Here is a 25,627-nt window from a genome sequence, read left to right as displayed (position 1 = left end):
ACCTTCCTAACATGCACTCTTCTTCCTGACATCTCTGCCCCCACCCCCACTCCGCCCAATCACCCTCACCTTAACCTCCTTCCACCTATCGCATTTCCAATGCCCCTTCCTCAAGTCCCTCCTCCCTACCTTTTATCTTAGCCTGCTAGACACACTTTCCTCATTCCTGAAGAAGGGCTCTTGCCCGAAACGTCGATTCTCCTGCGCCAGTGTAGGATCAAAGTGTCCAAGCAAAGTTAAATTCAATAGGAATTAAAGGGAAATCTCTCCACTAGTTGAAATCATACCGAACAGAAAGAAAAACTGTTGAGATTGTTACTAGGCCAAGCATCTCAGGCTTAAGACATGACAATAGAAAGTCCTTATGGTCACTCTTAGGTTCAAACATTTTCATGTACTTCATCAATGATCTTTCCTCCATCATAATGTCAAAAGTGGGATGTTTTCTAAGGGTTCCACAGTTTACAGTGCCATTTACAATTCTGCAGCTACCTAAACAATACGAATGCAGCAAGATCTAGCCAATATTTGAGCTTCAGCTGATAAGAACAAGAACATAAGGCACGGTGGCTCGATGTTAGCACTGCTACCTCACAGCGCCAGGGATCCAGGCTTGATTCCAGCCTCGGGCGACTGTCTATGTGTAGTTTGCACATCCTCCCCAAGTCTGCGTGGGTTTCCCCTGGGTACTCTGGTTTCTTCCCACAATGTGCAGGTTAGGTGAATTGGCCAAGCCAAGTTGCCCATTGTGTTCAGGGATGTGTAGGTTAGGTACATTAGTCAGGGACATGTAAGGTAATGGGTTTGGCGGCGTACTCTTTGGAGGGGCGGTGACCCATTACCTTGTTGGGCTGAAGGGCCTGTTTCCACACTGTAGGAATTCTATTCTAATTCTGAAAGTAGAACAGTGCAAGCCCTCCAGCCCTCGATGTTATGCCAACCTTTTATCCTACTCTAACATCAAACTAACCTACATCCTCTTTATTTTACTATCATCCATGTGCCTATCCAAGAGTCACTTAAATGCCTTTAATGTATCTGATTCTACTACCACTGCTGGCAGTGCATTCTGCGCACTCACCACTCTCTGTGTAAAGAACCTACCTCTGACATCTCCCTTAAACCTTCCTTCAATCACCTTAAAATTATGCACTCTCGTGATAGCCATTTCCGCCCTGGAAAAAAGTCTCTGGCTATCTACTCTACCTATGCCTCTCATCCTCTTGAACACCTCTATCAAATCACCTCTCATCCTTCTTCACTCCAATGAGAAAAGCCGTACGTCCTTCAACCTTTCTTCATAAGGCATGCCCTCCAGTCCAGACAGCATCATGGTAAATCTCCTCTGCATCCTCTCTAAAGCTTCCACATCCTTCCTATAATGAGGCGACCAGGACTGAACGCAATATTCCAAATGTGGTCTAACCAGGGCTCTATAGAGTTGCGGCATAACCTCGTGGCTCTTAAATTCAAACCCCCTGCTAATGAAAGTCAACAACCCTGCCAACTTCAGTGGCAAATTTGAGGGATCTATGCATGTGGACCCCAAAATCTTGTTTCTCTACATTGCCAAGAATCCGGCCTTTAACCCTGCATTCTGCATTCAAATTCAACCTTCCAAAATGAATCACTTTACACTTTTCCAGGTTGAACTTCATCTGCCATTTCTCAGCCCAGCTCTGCTTCCTATCAATGTCCCACTGCAACCTACAACAGCCCTCCACACTATCCACAACTCCACCAACATTCATGTCATCAGCAAACTTACTAACCCACCCTTCCACTTTCTCATCCAAGCCATTTATAAAAATCCAGAGGTCCCAGAGTAGGTCCCTGTGGAACACCACTGGAGACCGAGCTCTAGGCTGAGTACTTTCAATCTACTACCACCCTCTATCTTCTATGATCCAGCCAATTCTGCATCGAAATGGCCAAAATCCCCTGTATCCCATGCCTCCTTACTTTACTTTACAGATAAGTGGAAGATAACACTCATGCCACACAACTGCTAGGGAATGACCACCTCCAACAAGGGGCAATCATTCGATCACACCCTCCCCACCCCCAAACCCCATCGCTTGACTTACAATGGCATTACCATTGATGAATTCTCCACTATCAACACCCTGGGGGGTTTACTATTGCCTGAAGACTTGAAATCTGCATCAACGAGAAGGCATAAGGTAGTGCATAACGAGAATGTCTCCACTTGCCTGGATGAATGCAATTTAATAACATTCAAAAAGCTCAACAACACAAAGTCAAAGCAGTCATCCCACTACAATCATCAATTTATGTTCCATTGGAAACAGTCTGTATCATAGTCAAGATGCAGCAAATTTTCAAACCTTCAACAGAACCTTCTAGATAAATGGTCTCTACTACTTTGGGGACGAGGACAGAAAATGTATGGGAAGACAACCTGCAATTTCGTCTTCAAGCCACATATACCTTTGAAATGTATCATGATGCCTTCACTATTGTACCTATATCCCAAGTAGTGCAGCGATTCAAGAAGACAGCTCACCAACACCTTCCCAAGGAGAATTAGGAATGGATTAAGTGCTGGTCTTGTCAGGGATGCTCACATGCAATGAAGGGCTAAAACAAATTGTTCCTGCTGCCCCCATATGAATGTTTTCATGTGGCAGACATAGATTAGTCTCGTATTTTTATGTTAATGGAATAATTTTTTTCCTGGAGCTGAGCCTGGTCTCCAGCAACCTGCTATATGCAAGAGAGCTGGGTATTTGGTCCTCAAACAATTGCAGAGACATGACAGTCATGTACACACCATACCGTATTCCTGAGTCTAATTTAGAAAGAGGATCCATAGGAGGTGAAAGTCTCTGAGCTGGTAGAAGATGCGGGTGAATTCTTTACTGATGGATCCTTTAATGATTCAGTAGCTTCCTTTTAGAGGTGGAGAGGCAGCTAAAGGTCACTGATGCCAGCTTATTTCTAAGAGTTTACTGTTGTCATTAAAAGAAGAGAGGGCGCTAGTTGTCTAAGAGGGGTAAAGGTATGATGGAGTGCTGTAGACCTGTGAGCCTGCCATCAATGGTGGGTAAGTTGTTGGAAGTGATTCTGAAAGATAGGATTTACATGCATTTGGAAAAGCAAGTACTGATTAGAGATAGTTGGCATGATTTTACAGAAGGGAAATTGTGTCTCACAAGCTTAGATGAGTTTTTGAGGAAGTAACCAAAAAGATTGGTGAGGGCAGAGAGATAGACGTTGTTTACTTAGACTTTAGTAAAGCCTTTGACAAGGCTTTGCATGGCAATTAATTCGTAAAGTTAGATCAGACGGGATACAGGGCAAGCTTACCAAGTGAATACAAAATTGACTTGATGGTAGGAGACAGAGGATAGAGATAGAGAGTTGTTTTTCAGACTGGAGGCCTGTGACCAGCGGTGTTCCACAGGATTTGGTACTGGGCCCAGTTTGTTTGTCATTTTATAAATGATTTGGATGAGAATTTAGAAGGCATGCCTAGTAAGCTTGTGGAAGACACCCATATTGGTGGTACAGTGAAGAGTGAAGAAGGCTATCTATGATTACAGTGATCTTGATCTGTTGGGTAAATGGGCTAAGGAGTAACAGATGGAGTTTAATTTTAATGAATGTGAGGTTTTGCATTTTGGTAAAACAAACAATAGCAAGACTTATGCAGTTAATCGTAAAGGCCTGGGTAGTGTTGTAGAACAGACAGACCTAGGGGTTCAGGTTCATAATTCTTTGAAATTTGCATCACAGGTAGACTGAGTGGTTAAGAACGCATTTAGCATGCGTGCCTTCATTGCTCAGACCTTTGAGCACAGGAGTTGGGATGTCATGTTGAGTTTATACCAGATGATAGTGAGGCCACTTCTGGAGTATTATGTGCAATTCTGGTTGCCCTGCTATAAGAACTCAAAAGTTGAACTGCACGGCTCTTTTCATTCAGCTGCGGGAGATCAAAACTATGGAGGATATTTTTAAAATGAGAGGAGAAAGTTTTAAAAAGAATATGAAGAGCAACATTTTTGAACAGAGAGTGATTTGTGTGTGAAATGAACTGCCAGAGGAAGTGGGAGATGTAGGTGCAGGTGCAGGTGCAACATTTAGAGAAGTGCATAAATAGGAAAAGTTAAGCGGGAATAGTTTAATTTGGGAAAATATTCGGCATGAACTGGTTGAACTGAAGGGTCAGTTTCCATGCATCTATGACTCTATGACTTAAAAACACTTTGGAAGAATCAATCCAGCCTGATTTCTCTCCACCTGCTCCCAGACCTACTGAGCTTTTCCAGCAAATTCTGCTTTTGTTTCTGATTTACAGCATCTGCAGTTCTTCCAGATTTTTATTGCGCAAAAATGAATCTGTGTTCAGAGGCAGTAGACCTGTAGTACCAAAAAAACTGAAACCTACAATATAAGGTCCTCCAGGGTAGTAATATCTGGATTACTCCAAGTGCTACAAGCTAGTGAGGGTAGGAATAGGAGGATAGAGCAGATGAATGCATGGATGAGGAGCTGGTGCAGGGGAGAAGGGTTCGCATTTCTCTTCTGGGGCAGAAGTGACCTGTACAAAAGGACGAATTGTATCTGAATGGAAGGCGACTATTATGTTGGCGTCTCTGAGTATGGAGAGTGACTCTTTAAACTCTACTAAAAATGTTCAGGGAAGGGAGAAAAAAACCCCCGCGCGAATAAAACAAGAGAATGTGAGCACTGCGACAAAGACAAAATCAAAACACATTTGCCAAAATTGTAGCAAGATGGGTCACTTTACCAGGGAGTGCAGGGCCCCAAATCAGAACAATGTGAATTCTGGGTGTGTCTGTCAACACTGTGGCAAAAGGGGCCACTCCAAAGACACTTGTTGGGGAAAACACGGAAAAACAACAGCCGCCCAGAACATGTTGGACTGACGTCAGGCAGCCCCCATTGACACGGGTAATAAGAAGGGTAGGATTTACGTGTCTGCAGTAGCAGGGAGCAGACGTTGTGAGATGTTAGTGGACATGGGAGCCCCCATATCTATTACTGACCTACCCCTGCCCACAAATAACAAAATGATTTATATGAAGGGGATTAACGGACACACCCCTGCATACTTGAGTGAGACCACTCTAGTAGAAATCAATAACCTTTTTATACCAATGCGATGCTATGTGTGTAAAAATAATGAAGGAACTATTATGGGAAATGATTTAATGAAGGTGTACGAAGTCCTTATAAATTGTGGGAAGGGTGAATTAATCTGGCCCCATCCCAATGAGAGAAAGGATCCAATATGGGAACTTATGCAAGCCGCTTGTGCATTGTCCAAGCTGCATCCGTCACAGGACGCGACGACAATTAGAGGACAATGGCTTTGGTGCCATTTGGGTCTCCATCCTGGGGTTATGGGCGGAAAGTAAATTTTATACAGGCCTGATTAAAATCGATCCCATAGTGTGGAGGGCCCTAAACATAAGCCGCACCGGCAATACCCTATAAAACCCGAAGCCAGAAGGCTTGTTGTAGAAATTGTGGAAGGACCTGGTGGAGAGGGAAATTCTCTGAGAACTACGAGTATCACTAACTCCCCTACCTGGCCAGTCAGTAAACCCGACGGGAGTTGCCGTCTCACAATTGATTATATGGCCCTAAACAGGGTCACTCCCAAATCACACCCTATAGCTGTCAGTCTATCCACAATCTTAAATGGACTCTTCTCGTTCCACAAAATCTTTTCTGTGCTGGATATTGCAAGTGGATTCTGGTCTATTCCACCCCCCTCCTGCCCCCATTTACATTTACCATGGGGATAAATACTATACATGGACCAGGCATCCCCAAGGATTCCATAATAGTCCAGCCATTTTTCGTTGTGCAATGATTAATGTACTCAGGGAGATACAGCTCCCATTGGAGGCTGCAGTGTTGAAGGTCAAGGCCCACCAGAAGGAACCAGACAAACTGAATCCTGAGTGGCATATTTTAAGGGCAATCAGGCTTCTGACAAAGCTGTGCAGTCAGTCCTAGAGACAGAAGACATCCAGACCTTGTCTGCTACCTTCACTGAGGATGGTCCCACCACAAGTATTACCCAACGGATACCCCTGAGAAAGAGGGGTAGGCGTAGGGGGCCACGCCAGACATGAACGATGTCTGGAGATTAAACAACAAGGTCTTGGCCCTCCCACAAATCCAACATACTCTCATGCAATTACACCATGACGTCTCCCATGTGGGGTGTGACGCCATGATAACTAGTATTGGGAAGGAATGGTGGGGGAAGGGCATGGGCAGAAATCTAGCCTGATTCTGTCATCACTATGTGATGCAGGCCCAACAAAACCCAGGCAGGCCCATTAAAATTAGAAGGGGGCACCAGCAGGGCCCAAGGTGGGGCTTGGGAACATATTCAGATAGATTTTACGGAACCTCTTCCCCAATTCCATGGGATGACGTATTGCCTTGTCATTATTGACCTTTTCATCAGGTGAGTGGAGGCCTACCCTACTCAGAACTGCTCAGCTAACACTGTGGCAAGGATTCTAGGTGAGGAAGTGATTTTCAGGTGGGGGTGCTGTCCCCATTGACTCTGTCCAGGGGACCCAGGTAGTGGTCAAGTACTGGAAAAGTAATCAAGACTATATGTCAACCGATGGGCATTAAACAGAAAATTCATATACCTGACCATCCACAAAGCTCTGGCATGGTGGAACGTATGAACAGGACTCTTAAAACATCCCTTGATAAAGCAATGCAGGACTCTCGAAAACGCTGGACAGAGATCCTGCCCTGCGATTTTTAGACTCAGATCAACTCCAACTTGGTTGACTGGTTTGACCTGTTGCGAGTCCATCATCACAGGGGTTCTGATGTTGGCCCTCTCCGTGATAGAATACATTGCTATGTGCTCGAACTGAGCACCAAACTGAAGGAGATGTGGAAAACAGTTAGGATGAACAGAGGCAATGAGAGGATTGTCCCAAGGCCCCATTGGTGGGTAGTAAGATTATGGTTAAAACTTTACCTACTAAACCTGGTTTTAACCCTAAGTGAAATGGTCCTTATGAGGTTATCATTCATGGTGATATGTGCACTTGTATTGACATACGAGGGAAGGGGGTCTGGAAACACTGGTCCCAATGAAGAAATATGCGGACACTGACTTAGGATCCTCACCCTCTGCTTTTTTTTCAAACTGATTCCTCTCAGAATTTGCAGACATCCTTTGTGGTTGTTGCGCATGGACTAGGAGCACAGGTTGCTGCATGTGGGCGGTATAGCCTTTGGACCATTGTATAATTCTGTTCAGTAAACTTTGGAATGTTTTGTTCATTTTTGCCCTGGCCCTTTCCCTTGTAGTTTCAAGGGAATTGTGCTGAGCTAAAATGTTTCAAAACAGTATTTTGAATTTGGTCAAGATTTGCATAGAAACATATTAAATGCCTAGAATGAGTCATAAAGTAGGTTAAGATAAAAGGGTAAATTTAGAGAGAGAACAAACAACAACTGAAATGGATTGAAGTGACAATTGAAGTTGTCATGCAATATGGTGAAAAGAAAGGTGAGGTGAGAGTACTAAGTTGATAGATTTCTTTTGATAATGTTTGTATTCCTGTCTTTCCTTGGTGGACTTGGTGATCAAGCCTTTAACCGAGGCATTGGGACTATATGTGCAGAGAGAAGTAAAATCTCATAGATCTTTTGATAAGATCATATGGGGGTCAATAATGCATGATAGTCTTGAAATACCGATGCAAGTGCGCAGAACTGATTGTTACCTCATAAGTAACGAACAATGAATGAATGCTATAAAAAAAGATTTTTGCACTGAAGAATGGGCCTTAAGACATATACTCCCCCTCCCACTCCACCGAGGATATGCAGGTCATTGGACTCATCCACCGCCAAACCACAAAGCATCCAGGGAACAGGAGATTCGACGTTTCGGGCACAGGCCCTTCTTCAGGAATATCAGGAGATTCGAAGTTTCGGCCGCAGGCCCGTCTTCAGGATGAAGGGCCTGTGCCCGCAACGTCGAATCTCCTGTTCCCTGGGTGCTGCCTGGCCTGCTGTGCTGTTCCAGCAATAAAGTTTCAACTTTGATCTCCAGCATCTGCAGACCTCACTTTCTCCCCTTAAGACATATACACCTCCTTGACATATGGATTAGTGTGGCTTGGAAGGGCACAAGAGCATACTTTAAATGATAGGATATTGATATGTAATCCACAGAGAAATTGACTTTAAAATAGTGATAGTGAGCTGTAGTGACAGGGAGAAAACAAAAATGATACTCCTGTCTTTGCACAACCATCTAGCCTTAACTATTTGCACCTGTACTGTTTTCGGCTCCAAATGTTGCAAGTACATTCCGGACACCTCAGATAATATTACCAATTTGGCAGACCACATACAGCAAGAGGCAGACAAGATTAGGGAGGATGGGAGGCAATTCCACGATTATAACCCACCAGGCTGGTTTGGTTGGCTACTAGTAGGCTCATGGGGCTTTTATATTCAGCATGCACTGATTGTTCTCATTGTTACTGTAATTGTTTGCTGTGTCTTTATGACACCTTTCAATAACTGCCTGTGTTATACTAACGGCTAGTCTCCATTCTGATGTTACTGTTCGGCAGCCCCCCACAGGGCTTAGGGACTCACTTGAGCTTTGATTGTAAGTAGTCTAGAGTCTACAGCCCTGTTGTCTCTGACCACAAGGAGGAACTGAAGATGTAAAGTGAAGGGATAAGGTTGTAACAGGATGTACCCTAGACCCACTGCAAACAGACTGTTGCAGGAGGACCTCTGTGGTCACGGTCCATGGTTGTGCAGCATAGCTGAGACGGTCATAACTTCTGCTTTTTATTACAGCCAGTTTTTAAGCAACACCACAAGACCTTCAGAGCTCAAACTGCATGATTTGTGTCATATGATTATCCTATGGTTCTGTATAAACCTTGATATTTGCCTGAAATCTGCGAGAGTCTAGGTCTGACTGTGATGAGGTCGGATGCTTATGTTCCCCCAAAAGGCCTTTGATTAATAACTGACTTCTGATTGACTTCTAAATTTACAGTGTGGTATCATTTTACCTACAACAGCTCCTTGTTGAGATATGTGTATCATCAATAGTCACAGATCAGGTGCTGGAAGATTGGCGGTTGGCTAAGATTAGATTAGATTACATTACATTACATTACATTACAGTGTGGAAACAGGCCCTTCGGCCCAACAAGTCCACACCGACCCGCCGAAGCGCAACCCACCCATACCCTTACATTTGCCCCTTACCTAACACGACGGGCAATTTAGCATGGCCAATTCACCTGACCTGCACATCTTTGGACAGTGGGAGGAAACTGGAGCACCCGGAGGAAACCCACGCAGACACGGGGAGAACGTGCAAACTTCACACAGTCAGTCGCCAGAGGCGGGAACGGAACCCGGGTCTCAGGCGCTGTGAGGCAGCAGTGCTAACCACTGTGCCACCGTGCCGCCTAACATGGTGCCACTATTTAAGAAAGGTGGAAAGGAAAAGCTAGGGAACTGTAGACTGGTAAGCCCGACAGCGGTGGTGGGCAAGTGTTTGGAGGGAATCTTGAGGGACAGGATTTAGATGCATTTGGATAGGCAAGGACTGATTAGGGATAGACAATATCACTTTGTGTGTAGGAAATTAAGTCTCACAAACTTGATTGAATTTTTTGAAGAAGTAACAAAGAGGATTGATGAGGGCAGAGTAGTAGTAGTGGAGGGTTGCTTTTCAGACTGGAGGCTTGTGACCAGTTGTGTGCCATAAGGATCGGTGCTGGGTCCACTGCTTTTCATCACTTATATAAATGATTTGGATGTGAACATAGGAGGTAGAATTAGTAAGTTTGCAGATGACACCAAATTTGAAGGTGTAGTGGACAGCGAAGAAGGTTACCTCAGAGTACAATGGGATCTCAATCAGATGGGCCAATGGGCCGAGGAGTGGCAGATGGAGTTTAATTTAGATAAATGCGAGGTGCTTCATTTTGGGAAAGCAAATCTTAGCAGGACTTATACACTTAATGGTAAGGTCCTGGAGAGTATTGCTGAACAAAGAGACATTAGAATGCAGGTTCATAGCTCCTTGAAAGAGGAATCTCAGTTATATAGGATAGTGAAGAAGGTGTTTGGTATGCTTCCCTTTATTGGTCAGTGCACCGAGTATAGGAGTTGGTCATGTTGTGGCTGTACAGGGCATTGGTTATGCCCCTTTTGGAATATTGTGTGCAATTCAGGTCTCCCTTCTATAGGAAGGATGCTGTGAAACTTATTTTGACATTAGATTCCCTGTAGTATGGAAACAGGCCCTTCAGCCCAACAAGTCCACCCAGGCCCACCGAAGAGTAATCCACCCAGACCCATTCCCCTACATTTACCCCTGACTAATGCACCTATCACTTTGGGCAATTTAGCATGGCCAGTTCAACTGACCTGCACATCGTTGGATTGTGGGAGGAAACCGGAGCACCCAGAGAAAACCCACGCAGACACGGGGAGAATGTGCAAACTCCACACAATCGCCCGAGGCTGGAATCGAACCCGGGTCCCTGGTGCTGTGAGGTAGCAGTGCCAACCATTGAGCCACTGAGTCACCGTGCTCAGTAGTGGGATAGCACCTGTGAACAGATGCAGCAATGCAGCCTGATCAATACAGTGCGACACAGCCTTTTAGGGGTGGCACGGTGGCTCAGTGGTTAGCACTGCTGTCTCACAGCGCTCGTGACCCGGGTTCGATTCCATCCTCGGGTGATGACTATGTGGAGTTTGCACATTCTCCCCGTGTCTGTGTAGGTATTCTCCAGGTGCTCTGGTTTCTTCCCACTTGAAAGGGTTCAGAAAGGATTTACAAGGATGTTGACAGGGTTGGAGGTTTTGAGTTGTGGAAAAAGTATAAATAGGCTGAGACTGTTTTTCTTGGAGTGTTGGAGGCTGAAGGGTGACCTTCCAGAGGTTTATAAAATCATGAGGGGCATGGATAGGGCAAATAGACAAGGTCTTTTCCCTGGGGTGAGGGAGTCCAGAACTACAGGACTTAGGTTCAGGTTGAGAATGAGAAGATTTAAAAGGGACCTAAGGGACAACATTTTCACGCAGAGTGTATGGAATGAGCTGCCAGAGAAAGTGCTGGAGGCTGGTACAATTACAACCTTCAAAAGGCATCTGGGTTCATAAATAGGAAGGGATTAGAGGGATATGGACCAAGTGCTGGCAAATGGGACTAGATTAATTAAGGATATGGACGAGTTGGACCAAAGGGTCTGTTTCCATGGGTCAGGGGAGTCCAGAACTGGAGGACATAGATGTAGAATGAGAGTGAGAAGATTTAAAAGGGACCTAAGCTGCAACGTTTTCATTCAGATGATGGTGAGTGTATGGAATGAGCTGTCAGAGGAAGTGGTGCAGTCTAGTACAATTACAGCAAGTGCTGGCAAATGGGACTACATTAATTAAGTACATCTGGTCAGCATGGACGAGTTGGACTGAAGGGTCTGTTTCCATGCTGTACATCTTTATGACTTTATGACTCTACGTGAGTCACAAGATATTCAACATTACAGTGAATCCTAAATGGCTGAAGGAAAATAAGGAAGTGAAATGGCAAAACCACTTTTTAGAAAAACAGATGAGGATTGATCAGACTAAGGGCCAAGGATTGAATGGTGTTGTTGCTGTCAAGAGACAAGCTGAGATGCCATTTGGATGTAAAATATATGTAAAGGTGCCAGAGCTAAGTAAACATTAGTTTGATTATGTGTAGTGGGTTGAATGGTTATGGAAAGTAAAATAACTCCACAGAGGCCGATATCCTGCCACTCAGTCATCCAAGTTACCCGAAACCACATGCAGTCATCAAGTGGTAAACTATATGCCTGTAGTGTCCAGATGGAGTATTGTATGACAGAAACTCCTCATGCCTCAAAATGTACATTGGTAAAAAAGGAACAGTAGGAGATTTTTCTTTTTGTTTATTCATTTTATGGGCCATAGGCATTGCTAGCTGCCCTTGAGAAAATGGTGGTGAGCTGTCTTCTTGACCCACGACATTCTACCTGGTCTGAATGGACTCACAATACCATTAGGGAGGGATTTCCAGAATTTTTATCCAGCGACAGTGAAGGAAGGACAATCTATTTCAAAGTCAAGGCGCTGAGTGGCTTAGGAAGGAACTTGAAGGTGGTGGTCCCGCATATACCCATTGCTCTTGTCCTACTGGATGTAAATGGTTGTAGGCTTGGAAGGTACATCTTGTAATTGTGATACACTGCCGCTACTGAGCATCAGTGGTGGAGGGAGCAGACCCTTGTGGATTTGGTACTAATCAAGTGGGGTGCTTTGTCCTGGATGGTGTTAAACCTCTTGAGTGTTGTTGGAGCTGCACTTATCCAGGCAAGTGGTGAATATTCCATCATACTCCTGACTTGTGCCTTGTAGATGGTGGTCAGGCTTAGGGAGTCAAGAGGTTAGTTACTCGCTTAGTATTCTTAGCCTCTGACCTACTCTTGTAGCTATTGTGTTTATGCGGTGAGTCCAATTGAGTTTCTGGTCAATAATAACCCTGAGAATGTTGATTGTTGGGGATTCAGTAATGGTAAATAGAATGTCAAGAGACGGTAATTTGGTTGTCTCTGATTGGAGATGGTCATTGCCTGGCATTTGTGTGGTGCAATTGTTACTTGCCATTGGATTTGTTCAAATCTTGTGACATATCAACATGGAGTGCTTCAGTATTTGAGGAGTCGCGAATGGTGCTTAACATTGTAAAATCATTGGTGAACATTCCTACTGATGACCTGATACTGGAGGGAAGATCATTGATGAAGCAGCTGATGATGATTGGGCAAGGAGACTACTCTGAGGAACTCCTGCACAGATGTCCTGGAGCTGAGATGACTGACCTCCAATAACCACAACCACCTTCCTCTGCACTAGATATGACTTTAACCACTGGAGAGTTTGCACTGATACCCATTGATTTTAGTTTTGCAGGAGCTCCTTGATTACACTTAGTTGAATGTAGTCTTGCTGTCAAGGGCTATTAATCTCATCTCACTTTGAAATTCAGCTCTTTTGTCTATGTTTGAGCCAAGGCTGTAATGATGTCAGGAGCTGAGTGGTGCTGGCGAAATGCAAACTGGGTGTCACTGAGCAAGTTATTGCTGAGCACGTACTGCTTAATAGCACAATTGATGGCACCTTCCATCACCTTCCTGATGATCGATAGTAGACTGATGGGGTGATAATTAGCTGGGTTGGTATTTGTCCTTTTTTTTAATGTGCAGGACATACCTGGGCAATTTTTCACATTGTCCGGTAGATATCAGTGTTGTAACTGTACTGGAAGAGCTTGGCTAGGGGAGCAGCAAGATCGGGAGCACAAGTCTTCAATCCTATTGTCGGAATATTGTCAGGGCCTATAGCCTATGCAGTATTCAGTGACTTCAACCGTTTCTTGTTATCACATCAACTGGTTTCTGGAATGCTGGGGACCACTAGAGGAGATTGAGATGAATCATCCATTTGATACTTCTGGCTGAAGGTTGTTGCAAATGCTTCAGCCTTATCTTTTGCACTGATGTGCTGGGCCTTTCCTTCATTGAGGATTAGGATATTTGTGGATCCTCTTCTTCCAGTGAGTTGTTTCATGACTGGATGTAGCAGGACTGCAGAATGTAGCTCTGATCCATTGGTATGGGATTGCTGAGCTCTGTCTATCATTTGCTGCTTATACTGTTTGGCATGCAAGTAGTCCTATGTGGATGCTTCACCTGGTTGACACCTCATGTTCAGATATGCCTGGTGCTGCTCCTAGTATGCCCTCCTGCACTCTCTATTGAACCAGGATTGATCCCGTAGCTTGATGGTAATGGTTGACTGGGGAATATGACGGTATGAACCAGATGTAGGAGCTAAGTGAAGTTGACATCCAGCAACGTAGATGTCCATGGCGACAAAGCTAATGCAAGGTAGACAACTTCAAGATAGAAAAAACATTGGTTCCAGAAGGGATAATTAATCCTGACATAATGACCAGAAGTCTTGAGACAACAAATAGACCACAGCTCAAGAGGAGACCATCAAAATTACATGAAGATAATGTGTGATTTAGTGACAGAGTGTGAAACAATTTGAGATTTCATGCTGCACAATTTTTAAGTTGAAAACAGCAAACTTGCACACAAAACATTTGCTAAATGTGAAGTATCCAGTGTTGCAATTATGTTCAAATCAAAAAGCATGTATACTGAATACTGCGCTTGAAAGCAAATGTGATGAAATAAAGTGAAATGCTGAATGAAACTGTGAAACTGCATTGGGCTAATATACTGAATTTACCTGATATTCATCATGAAGGATTGAGTTTAGACAGTGAGTTCAAAGAAAACTTTCTTGTTAACTTTGTTTGCAAAAAATTTGTTTATGAAGGGATACAGTTTGTTGGGGAGATTTCACTGGGGTGTTTAATGTAGGGCTAGGGAGGGTGACACTAGTTCTGCAACAGACACTTCTAGTTCCAGCCCTGAAATGGTTAACAACAGCCAAGCGAGCTGCTGCTGGCGACTGCATGACTACCTGGCTGGAGCTTGTAAGGGATATGCATAATGTTAATTAAATCTTGGAGCCTGTAAATACCAGCCAGTATCAATTGCCCCATCGAAACTCGGGATTAATAAAGAAACCGATCGGAATCTGTAACTGTTAGACAAGTGTGAATTGCTCTATCGGAACCTGTAACTAGTGAGTGTGAATGGCTCTATTTAAGTCTAAAGTTAATAAGTGTAATTGTCAATTTAGTTAAACTGAAACTATTGAAAATGGCTAACCTGTCAGACGCATAGTAATTCCTTGAAACAATGAACTATTGAATACGGGATCGGAACCGCTCCCGGGGATGGCTGAGCCATTGTCAAGCACAGCAGGAGCTGGACAGACACTTCGATGCGGCCAATAGGAGGACGGATCCCCAGCGCACGCAGATGAATGGACCAATGGGGAAGGCGAACTGACCGGGGACTCCAGGCAGCGCAAAGCAAAATTGTGTCAAGTTTGAACGAGAAGGGAGAACGCCTTCACCAACGAATGCATGCTTGTAGATTCGTTATACCAGTTAAGATTCTGTGAATAAACGGCTGTCTGCGTCTAACCATAGTTGCCAGTGAGAGTCTCCCCCTCCGAAAAAACACGCAAAGACAGGACCCCGCGGGTCCGTCTTAACACACTACAGGAAAGTATGCGACTCACGTCAATATCTAAACAGTTACAGGTTACCATAGACAGCTGTTGACACTACAGTACGGTATACTGCTCATGTAATAACTAAACATTTAAAGAGTACCGCAGATAGCTATTTACACTACAGTAAGGTTTACCGCTCATATCAATGTCTAAACATTTACAGGGTAATTCAGAGAGCTATTTACACGACAGTAAGGTATGCTGCTCATGTAAAGATCTAAACATTTACAGTGTAACTCAGATAGATATTTACACTGCAGTAAGTTACACACTCGTGTATTAACTAAACATTTACAATGTAACTCAGAGTGCTATTTACACTACAGAATGTTATACCGCTTATGTCAATATCTGAACTTATTCTGGGTATCTCAGATACCTATTTAAACTACAATATGTTATACTGCTCATGTCAATATCTAAACATTTACAGGGTAACTCAGAGATCTATTTACACTACAGTAAATTATACCACTCATGTCAATATTCAAAATTTTATCAGGGTAACTCAGATAGATAATTACACTACAGTAAGGTATAATGCTCATGTCAATAACGGAACATTTTCAGTGTAACTCAGAGAGTAATTCAAAAAACAGTAACGTGTAGTGCTCATGTCATAAGTTAACATGCACCGGATATCTCTGATAGATATTTACACTAAAGTAAGGTATACCGCTCATGTCAATAAATAAATATTTACAGGATAACTCAGAGAGATAATTACACTACAGTAAGGTATAATGCTCATGTCAATAACGGAACATTTTCAGTGTAACTCAGAGAGTAATTCAAAAAACAGTAACGTGTAGTGCTCATGTCATAAGTTAACATGCACCGGATATCTCTGATAGATATTTACACTAAAGTAAGGTATACCGCTCATGTCAATAAATAAATATTTACAGGATAACTCAGAGAGATAATTACACTACAGTAAGGTATAATGCTCATGTCAATAACGGAACATTTACAGTGTAACTCAGATAGATATTTACACTGCAGTAAGTTACACACTCGTGTATTAACTAAACATTTACAATGTAACTCAGAGTGCTATTTACACTACAGAATGTTATACCGCTTATGTCAATATCTGAACTTATTCTGGGTATCTCAGATACCTATTTAAACTACAATATGTTATACTGCTCATGTCAATATCTAAACATTTACAGGGTAACTCAGAGATCTATTTACACTACAGTAAATTATACCACTCATGTCAATATTCAAAATTTTATCAGGGTAACTCAGATAGATAATTACACTACAGTAAGGTATAATGCTCATGTCAATAACGGAACATTTTCAGTGTAACTCAGAGAGTAATTCAAAAAACAGTAACGTGTAGTGCTCATGTCATAAGTTAACATGCACCGGATATCTCTGATAGATATTTACACTAAAGTAAGGTATACCGCTCATGTCAATAAATAAATATTTACAGGATAACTCAGAGAGATAATTACACTACAGTAAGGTATAATGCTCATGTCAATAACGGAACATTTTCAGTGTAACTCAGAGAGTAATTCAAAAAACAGTAACGTGTAGTGCTCATGTCATAAGTTAACATGCACCGGATATCTCTGATAGATATTTACACTAAAGTAAGGTATACCGCTCATGTCAATAAATAAATATTTACAGGATAACTCAGAGAGATAATTACACTACAGTAAGGTATAATGCTCATGTCAATAACGGAACATTTACAGTGTAACTCAGATAGATATTTACACTGCAGTAAGTTACACACTCGTGTATTAACTAAACATTTACAATGTAACTCAGAGTGCTATTTACACTACAGAATGTTATACCGCTTATGTCAATATCTGAACTTATTCTGGGTATCTCAGATACCTATTTAAACTACAATATGTTATACTGCTCATGTCAATATCTAAACATTTACAGGGTAACTCAGAGATCTATTTACACTACAGTAAATTATACCACTCATGTCAATATTCAAAATTTTATCAGGGTAACTCAGATAGATAATTACACTACAGTAAGGTATAATGCTCATGTCAATAACGGAACATTTTCAGTGTAACTCAGAGAGTAATTCAAAAAACAGTAACGTGTAGTGCTCATGTCATAAGTTAACATGCACCGGATATCTCTGATAGATATTTACACTAAAGTAAGGTATACCGCTCATGTCAATAAATAAATATTTACAGGATAACTCAGAGAGATAATTACACTACAGTAAGGTATAATGCTCATGTCAATAACGGAACATTTTCAGTGTAACTCAGAGAGTAATTCAAAAAACAGTAACGTGTAGTGCTCATGTCATAAGTTAACATGCACCGGATATCTCTGATAGATATTTACACTAAAGTAAGGTATACCGCTCATGTCAATAAATAAATATTTACAGGATAACTCAGAGAGATAATTACACTACAGTAAGGTATAATGCTCATGTCAATAACGGAACATTTACAGTGTAACTCAGATAGATATTTACACTGCAGTAAGTTACACACTCGTGTATTAACTAAACATTTACAATGTAACTCAGAGTGCTATTTACACTACAGAATGTTATACCGCTTATGTCAATATCTGAACTTATTCTGGGTATCTCAGATACCTATTTAAACTACAATATGTTATACTGCTCATGTCAATATCTAAACATTTACAGGGTAACTCAGAGATCTATTTACACTACAGTAAATTATACCACTCATGTCAATATTCAAAATTTTATCAGGGTAACTCAGATAGATAATTACACTACAGTAAGGTATAATGCTCATGTCAATAACGGAACATTTTCAGTGTAACTCAGAGAGTAATTCAAAAAACAGTAACGTGTAGTGCTCATGTCATAAGTTAACATGCACCGGATATCTCTGATAGATATTTACACTAAAGTAAGGTATACCGCTCATGTCAATAAATAAATATTTACAGGATAACTCAGAGAGATAATTACACTACAGTAAGGTATAATGCTCATGTCAATAACGGAACATTTTCAGTGTAACTCAGAGAGTAATTCAAAAAACAGTAACGTGTAGTGCTCATGTCATAAGTTAACATGCACCGGATATCTCTGATAGATATTTACACTAAAGTAAGGTATACCGCTCATGTCAATAAATAAATATTTACAGGATAACTCAGAGAGATAATTACACTACAGTAAGGTATAATGCTCATGTCAATAACGGAACATTTACAGTGTAACTCAGATAGATATTTACACTGCAGTAAGTTAACCCGGGATGCGGTTGACGCCATCCATGAACAGCTTGCACAGTCCTCCCTCATGACCTTACAAAATAGGATGGCTTTGGACATGTTACTTGCCGAAAAAGGAGGTGTTTGTGCACTGTTTGGGACCATGTGCTGTACAGCCATATCAAACAACACAGGCCCAGATGGCAAACTCACTAAGACCCTGGTGAAGCTCCGAACCCTGGCTGCTGAGCTGAAGCACCAATTGGGGGTCAAAAATCCAGTCGTCGACTGGCTGAACGCCACATTTGGGAGATGGGGGACTCTGCTAGGGCAGCTGGCCATGGGGGTGTGCATCTCGGTAGCTATTCTTGTCACTTGCGGGGTTGCTGCATTCCGTGTATCAGGACACTGGTAACACGCACTATTGATCGTGCCCTATCAGGAACAGATGCCTCCTCGCCCGCAAACCAGGCGGTGATGCTGGACCGGCCTCCAGCTCACTTTTGGGAGATGGGGGACTCTGCTAGGGCAGCTGGCCATGGGGGCGTGCATCTCGGTAGCTATTCTTGTCACTTGCGGGGGTTGCTGCATTCCGTGTATCAGGACACTGGTAACACGCACTATTGATTGTGCCCTATCAGGAACAGATGCCTCCTCGCCCGCATACCAGGCGGTGATGCTGGACCGGCCTCCAGCTGAAACTGCCCAGCGAGAGGGTACACTCCAAAACCCGCACACGTTACATGTGACATCACGGGTAATGAGTCGCAAGACTATCTACGACTTTCCCCTGTAACCCTAGTGCCCGATTCACTCACTTTCACCCGGGTGTGGGTACTGTATTCCACAGACCCCGGGCTGTGTCATCTATCCGTTTAAATCGGGAACTCACCCGGCTTTTACCTCAAGGGCCCTTGCTGTCTACACAGCCGACGGCCTGTGGTGAAATTGCTAGAGTTCTAGGTAATCACTTTTCAAGTGCCTCAAATAAGTTTACACAGTTGGCGGGCTACGGGGGAACTCCTGCTGATTCGAGTACTTAAATCCTAGAAAGCTTACTCAGCTGACAGCCGGATTGCCTCTGCGTGGGGGTAATTGCTTGTGTGCAAGTGCTTGCGGTTTATTTTTTTGTTTTTTTTTTGTTTTTTTTCTTTCCTTTTTTTTTCCCCACACTACCACCTAAGTGCGGTAGTGCTTATTTTATCCCCAGCACCCATGGTGCGTGTCTGTAGGAGCTCTTTTATTCTTTTTTTTTCTCTTGCACTCCACTCCCTGCGGAATCTCCTGTTTTTTTTGTTTTTTTTAACCCCGACACTACCACCTAAGTGCGGTAGTGCTTATTTTTTTCCCCAGCACCTAGTGCTTGCGGTTTATAATGATTTTTTCTCAAGTGGGAGCAGGTGCTTGCGGTTTATACTGATTTTTTCTCAACTGGGAACATATGTTTGGGGGTTACAATGATTTTTTTTTCTCTTGGATAGATACAGATGCTGCAGTTTGCGTGCATGTCCGTTCCCGGTAGACGGGGGACTATCATTAATGTACGGCAATTCACACTGCTCACGGTGACAGGTCTATTTCAGGTTCGTCTATTTCCGTACGGTACGGGGTTCCAATAGGTGTGTGCTTATGCTTCTTTTTTCCCCTACTACTACCCAATACTATCCCTTCTCCCTCAGTGTAACATCTGCTGTTCAAAAAAATAAACCCCTTCCATGTTAGTTTTGCCCACCTACATTGGCAGCACTTTGACTTATACTGTACACTGCAGTCAGGGGCCGAGAAGTACTGTATGCCCCGGGATTCAACTGCTGATCACACCAGTGACTACTACACTGCAATCGGAGGTTCTACGTGGGTTTTGATCGGATTGCCACTGCCCGGCTCTGTCCTCAGCGGCAGCTAGATGGAGGTTGCTGTCCGTTACTGACTGGAGGTTATCCAGTGGCAGAAGAGTCTCCTCGGGCACTGGTCAGCCTGGCACAGGTGCAATTGCGCTGTGCACTCGGAGGAGATCGCCGCCGACCACATGGCCTGCAGTACATTTGGACAGCAGACGTGGCACCCTATGTGGTTTACTTTCCCCCTTCCGGCCCTCTTACGTTCGTTACTGTTTACATGGGTTGGTGTGGCCTCAGTAGAGGCCAAGGGAGGGAATGTTGGGGTGATTTCACTGTGGTGTTTAATGTAGGGCTAGGGAGGGTGACACTTCTAGCCCTGAAATGGTTAACAACAGCCAAGCGAGCTGCTGCAGGCGATTGCATGACTGCTGGAGCTTGTAAGGGATATGCATAATGTTAATTAAATCTTGGAGCCTGTAAATACCAGCCAGTATCAATTGCCCCATCGAAACTCGGGATTACTAAAGAAACTGATCGGAATCTGTAACTGTTAGACAAGTGTGAATTGCTCTATCGGAACCTGTAACTATTGAGTGTGAATGGCTCTATTTAAGTCTAAAGTTGGTAAGTGTAATTGTCAATTTAGTTAAACTGAAACTATTGAAAATGGCTAGCCTGTCAGATGCATAGTAATTCCTTGAAACAATGAACTATTGAATACGGGATTGGAACCGCTCCCGGGGATGGCTGAGCCATTGTCAAGCACAGCAGGAGCTGGACAGGCACTTCGATGTGGCCAATAGGAGGACGGATCCCCAGCGCGTGCAGATGAATGGACCAATGGGGAAGGCGAACTGACCGGGGATTCCAGGCAGCGCTAAGTATAATTGTGTCAAGTTTGAACGGGAAGGGAGAACGCCTCTCCAACGAATGCATGCTTGTAGATTCGTTGTACCAGTTAAGATTCTGTGAATAAACGGCTGTCTGCGTCTAACCATAGTTGCCAGTGTGAGTCTCTCCTTCCGAAAGAACACGCAAAGACGGGACCCCGCGGGTCCGTCTTAACAAGTTGTAAGAAGAATCCCCTATTAGCTTTCTTTTAGTTTTGTTGCAACTGAATTTCTGACTAAGTGATGTACTGAGATGTGACAGTGAGAATTGCAAATAAATAACTGCAGTTCGTTGTTGTTCTTCTCAAACATTTCCAGTAGTTCACAGGTTAAAGCTGACAATGTGATTCACCTCTCCAGCTCCAGCTCCAGCCTGGTCTAGACTTTGCTGGCAAAATAAGTTTGAGTATAATATGTCCATGATTATTAAGGTGTGAATTATCTAACATCTTGCTGAGAGAAAATGATATGTTGTGAATTCAGAATTTCCACAAGTTGCTGAATGATTTTCACACTTCAGTGTTAACTGTAAGCAAACAGCAATTCATTTTCAATCTCCTTTTAATTTTTAAGAAATTTATTTATTTGCATATTAATCCACCACCAAATATATACTTCCGATAATCAGACTGCATATCAATGCAATGACATATTGGCAGTCAACTTGTGCACATAAGTGTCATGCTGAGATCTTTAGAGAATGAGATTTTTCCAGTAAGGAGTTGGTAAACAGTATAAATTTGTATAATTTCTGAAATGACTAGTAAAATATATTCACATAATCTTTGTCACAATAATATGTACCTGAAGCATTATTTCACCAATCACAAATTATGAAATAAATATTGTTGTGTTTTAATGCTTTTAAAAATGCCAACCACATTCTTCCAAAGAAAAGACACAATTTACTTTTTTTTCCCAAAAGAGGCCCTGGACTTTGTTTTAGCACAGCTTGGTTAGTCTAAGGTGCAAGATGCAGGTGTTAATAAGACTGAGCAGTCATTGTCACCTGGCATTCATTGCAGTTTCAAAATCGGAGGGCTCTTGTGGTGTAGTGGTAGTGTCCTCACCTCTCGACCAGGAGACCTAGATTCAATCCCACCTACACCAGGAGGTGTGCAATCTCTGAGCAGGTTGATTAGAAAATACCTGCAGCCTTAAAATTAATTATGCAAATGTCACCACACATCAGAAACAAGTTAAGTTTTGTGTAGCAGTAAACTGAGTTAGGTCATGAAACCATTTGATAGAACACATAGGGAGAAGCTTTTCCATCTGGCAAATGGGTTTTAATCAAAAGGCCGTAGATTTAAATAATTTCCAAAAGAACTATAAGGTGTAGTAATAGAACTTGTTATTACACAGTTGAGCTTTGTTATGATCTCAAATATACTATGTAAAAATATGATCCAACCAGATTCAACAGGTACTTTCAACAGGTCATCCATTTCAAGAGAATTAATTCACAGGGTATGCAAAGACAAGTTAAGTATGGAATGAAACTGGATAGCTCCTTCAATGAGTCAGCATAGGCATAATGGCCAAATGGGAGAAAGTGAGGACTGCAGATGATAGAGATCAGGGTCAAAAGTGGTGATGCTGGAAAAACACAGCAGGTCAGGCAGCATCTGAGGAGCAGGAGAGTTGAAGTTTCAAGCATAAGCCCTTCATCAGGAATAAGGGGGTTGTAGAAGGGGGTGTTACAAGGAGGCTGAGAGATAAATGGGAGGGGAATGTGATAGGTAGATGAAGGTGAGGGTGATTGGTTGGAGAGGAGGGTGGAGCAGATAGGTGGGAAAGAAGATGGACAGGTAGGACAGGTCAAGAGGGAGCTGCCAAGTTGAAAAGTTGGATTTGGGATAAGACGGGGGGAGAGGAAATGAGGAAACTGGTGAAATCCACATAGATCCTGTGTGGTTGGAAGGTCCTAAGGCGGAAGATGAGATGTTCTTCCTCCAAGGTGTCAGGTGGCTAGAGTTTGGCGGTGGAGGAGGCCAAGGACTTATATGTCCTTGGCAGAATGAGAAGGGGAGTTATAGTGTTTGGCCCAAGCACTTGCAAGTTGGTGTCCTGTCTCCCCAATATAGAGGAGACTAAATCAAGAGCAACAAACACAGTAGGTGACATGTGTGTAAGTACAGGTAAATCTCTGTCAGATGTGGAAGGATCCTTTGGGGCCTTGGACAGAGGTGAGGAGGGAGTTGTGGGTGCAGGTTTTGCACTTCTTGCGGTGGTAGGGGAAGGTGCTGGGAGTGGAGGGTGGGTTGGTGAGGGTTGGTGGACCTAACAAGGGAGTCACGGAGGGATTGGTCTCTCTGGAATGCAGATGAGGGGTGGGAGGAGAATATATTCCTGGTGGTGGGGATCTCACTGTAAGTAGAGGATGATGCATTGTATCTGGAGGTTGGTGGGGTGGAAGGTGAGGACGGCGAGGGGTTCTATTCTTGTTATGAATGGAGGTGTAGGGTTTAAGGGTGGAGGTGTGAGAAGTGGAGGAGTTGCACTGGTGGGCATCGTTGACTACATGGAAGTGGAAATTATAGTATTTGAAGAAGGAGGCCATCTGGGATCTTCTATAGTGGAATTGTGGGACATACACACTAAGCAACCCCACTGCCCTGTGGCTGAACACTTTAGCTCCCCTTCCAATTACGCCAAGGATATGCAAGTTCTGGGCCTCCTCTACCACCAAACTCTAGCCATCCGATGCCTGGAGTAAGAATACCTCATCTTCTGCCTTAGGACCCTGCGACCACATGGGATCAATGTGGATTTCATCAGGTTCCTCATCCCCACTCCCCCAACTTATCCCAGATCCAACCCTCCAACTCGGCACACCCTCTTGAACTGTCCTACCTGTCCATCTTCCTTCCCACCTATCCACTCCACCCTCCTCTCCGACCTATCACCATCACCCCTCACCTTCATCCACCTATCACATTCCCAGCTATCTTCCACCAGTTCTACCCTCCCATCCCATTTATCTCTCAGCCCCCAAGCCTCATTCCTGATAAAAAAAGCTAATGCTCGAAATGTTGACTCTCCTGCTCCTTGGATGCTGCCTGACTGCCTGTGCTTTTCCAGCGCCATATTCTTCGATAATGTGCCAAATGGCTTGCTTCCATGCTGTACAATTCTCTGGCCCTGATTTGAGCCCATTCAAGATGGACACATACTTAAATAATAAAATCAGGCTTTAGGAATCTATGCTACTGACTATGAGCTTCTAATGTTCTGACAAAGAACTCCCCCAGTCATTATGTACAGTGATATTTGTAATATGTTCACTTGTTAGGCCTCAGTTAGAGAATTGCATACAATATAGGGAACATGAACACACTGGAGAGAATTCTGATCTGGTTTACAAGAAAAGGTTGAGGAACCTCAGTTATGAGAATAGCTTGAAGAAGCTTGGACTGTTCTCCTTGGAGAAAACACAACCAAGAGAAGATCTTATAGAGATTTTCAAGATCATGAGTGCGCTGGATACATGGGAAGAAACTGTTCTTATGTGTAAAAGGAACAAGAACAAGAGGGCATAGATTTAAAGGGATGTGCAAAGTAAGCGAGGAAATGTTTTTCACTCAGTCATAAGTGAGTGAATGGAATGCTGTCTGATAGGGTGGTGAGGTAATTTTGATTGACACACGTAAAAGGCCATAGGATGATGATTTGGGTAAAACTAATGAGGAAGAGCAATAATGTGGGGGAGAAAAACAGGAGATTGCCACTGGGTAATGATGCTCAATTAATAAGTCAGCACAGGCACACCGGCCGAATGGCCTTCTCCTGCGCAGTAACACCGCCATGATTAGGTAATAAACATAGCAGCCAGGGAGAGTTTCTTATATCAGCAATATCATTAAAACCCAAATGCTTTAGTTCTGTGATTAAATCTACAGATTCTGTAGATTTTGCTGGATTCTGACAGATGTTTGGGTACTCGTGTGTTTAATTTATTTCATATTGTTCACGAAAGAGCAGGGTTGGCAGTTAACTAATACTCAAGGGCATGAAGAGAGGTACTGTTTATCTTCATCACGTATGTAATTCCAGTATTTTGTTTAAATTTCTGTTCTGTGCCTTACATTTGTAACTCTTACTCTATGAGGGATATTTTTTGTTTGGGTTTGAAATTTTTGCTGGTGTATTTATCCCCTTGATTGATATTGACTGTTTTAAATGAAACATCAGTAGATTAGATTAGATTACATTACATTACAGTGTGGAAACAGGCCCTTCAGCCCAATAAATCCACACCGACCCGCCGAAGCACAACTCACCCATACCCCTACATTTACCCCTTACCTAACACTGCGGACAATTTAGCATGGCCAATTCACCTGAACTGCACATCTTTGGACTGTGGGAGGAAACCGGAGCACCCGGAGGAAACCCACGCAGACACGGGGAGAACGTGCAAACTCC

This window comes from Chiloscyllium plagiosum, chromosome 7 (genome assembly GCF_004010195.1).
Source record: "Chiloscyllium plagiosum isolate BGI_BamShark_2017 chromosome 7, ASM401019v2, whole genome shotgun sequence".
In the NCBI taxonomy this organism is placed as follows: Eukaryota; Metazoa; Chordata; class Chondrichthyes; order Orectolobiformes; family Hemiscylliidae; genus Chiloscyllium; species Chiloscyllium plagiosum.
Note: the sequence above shows the minus strand (reverse complement) of the source record.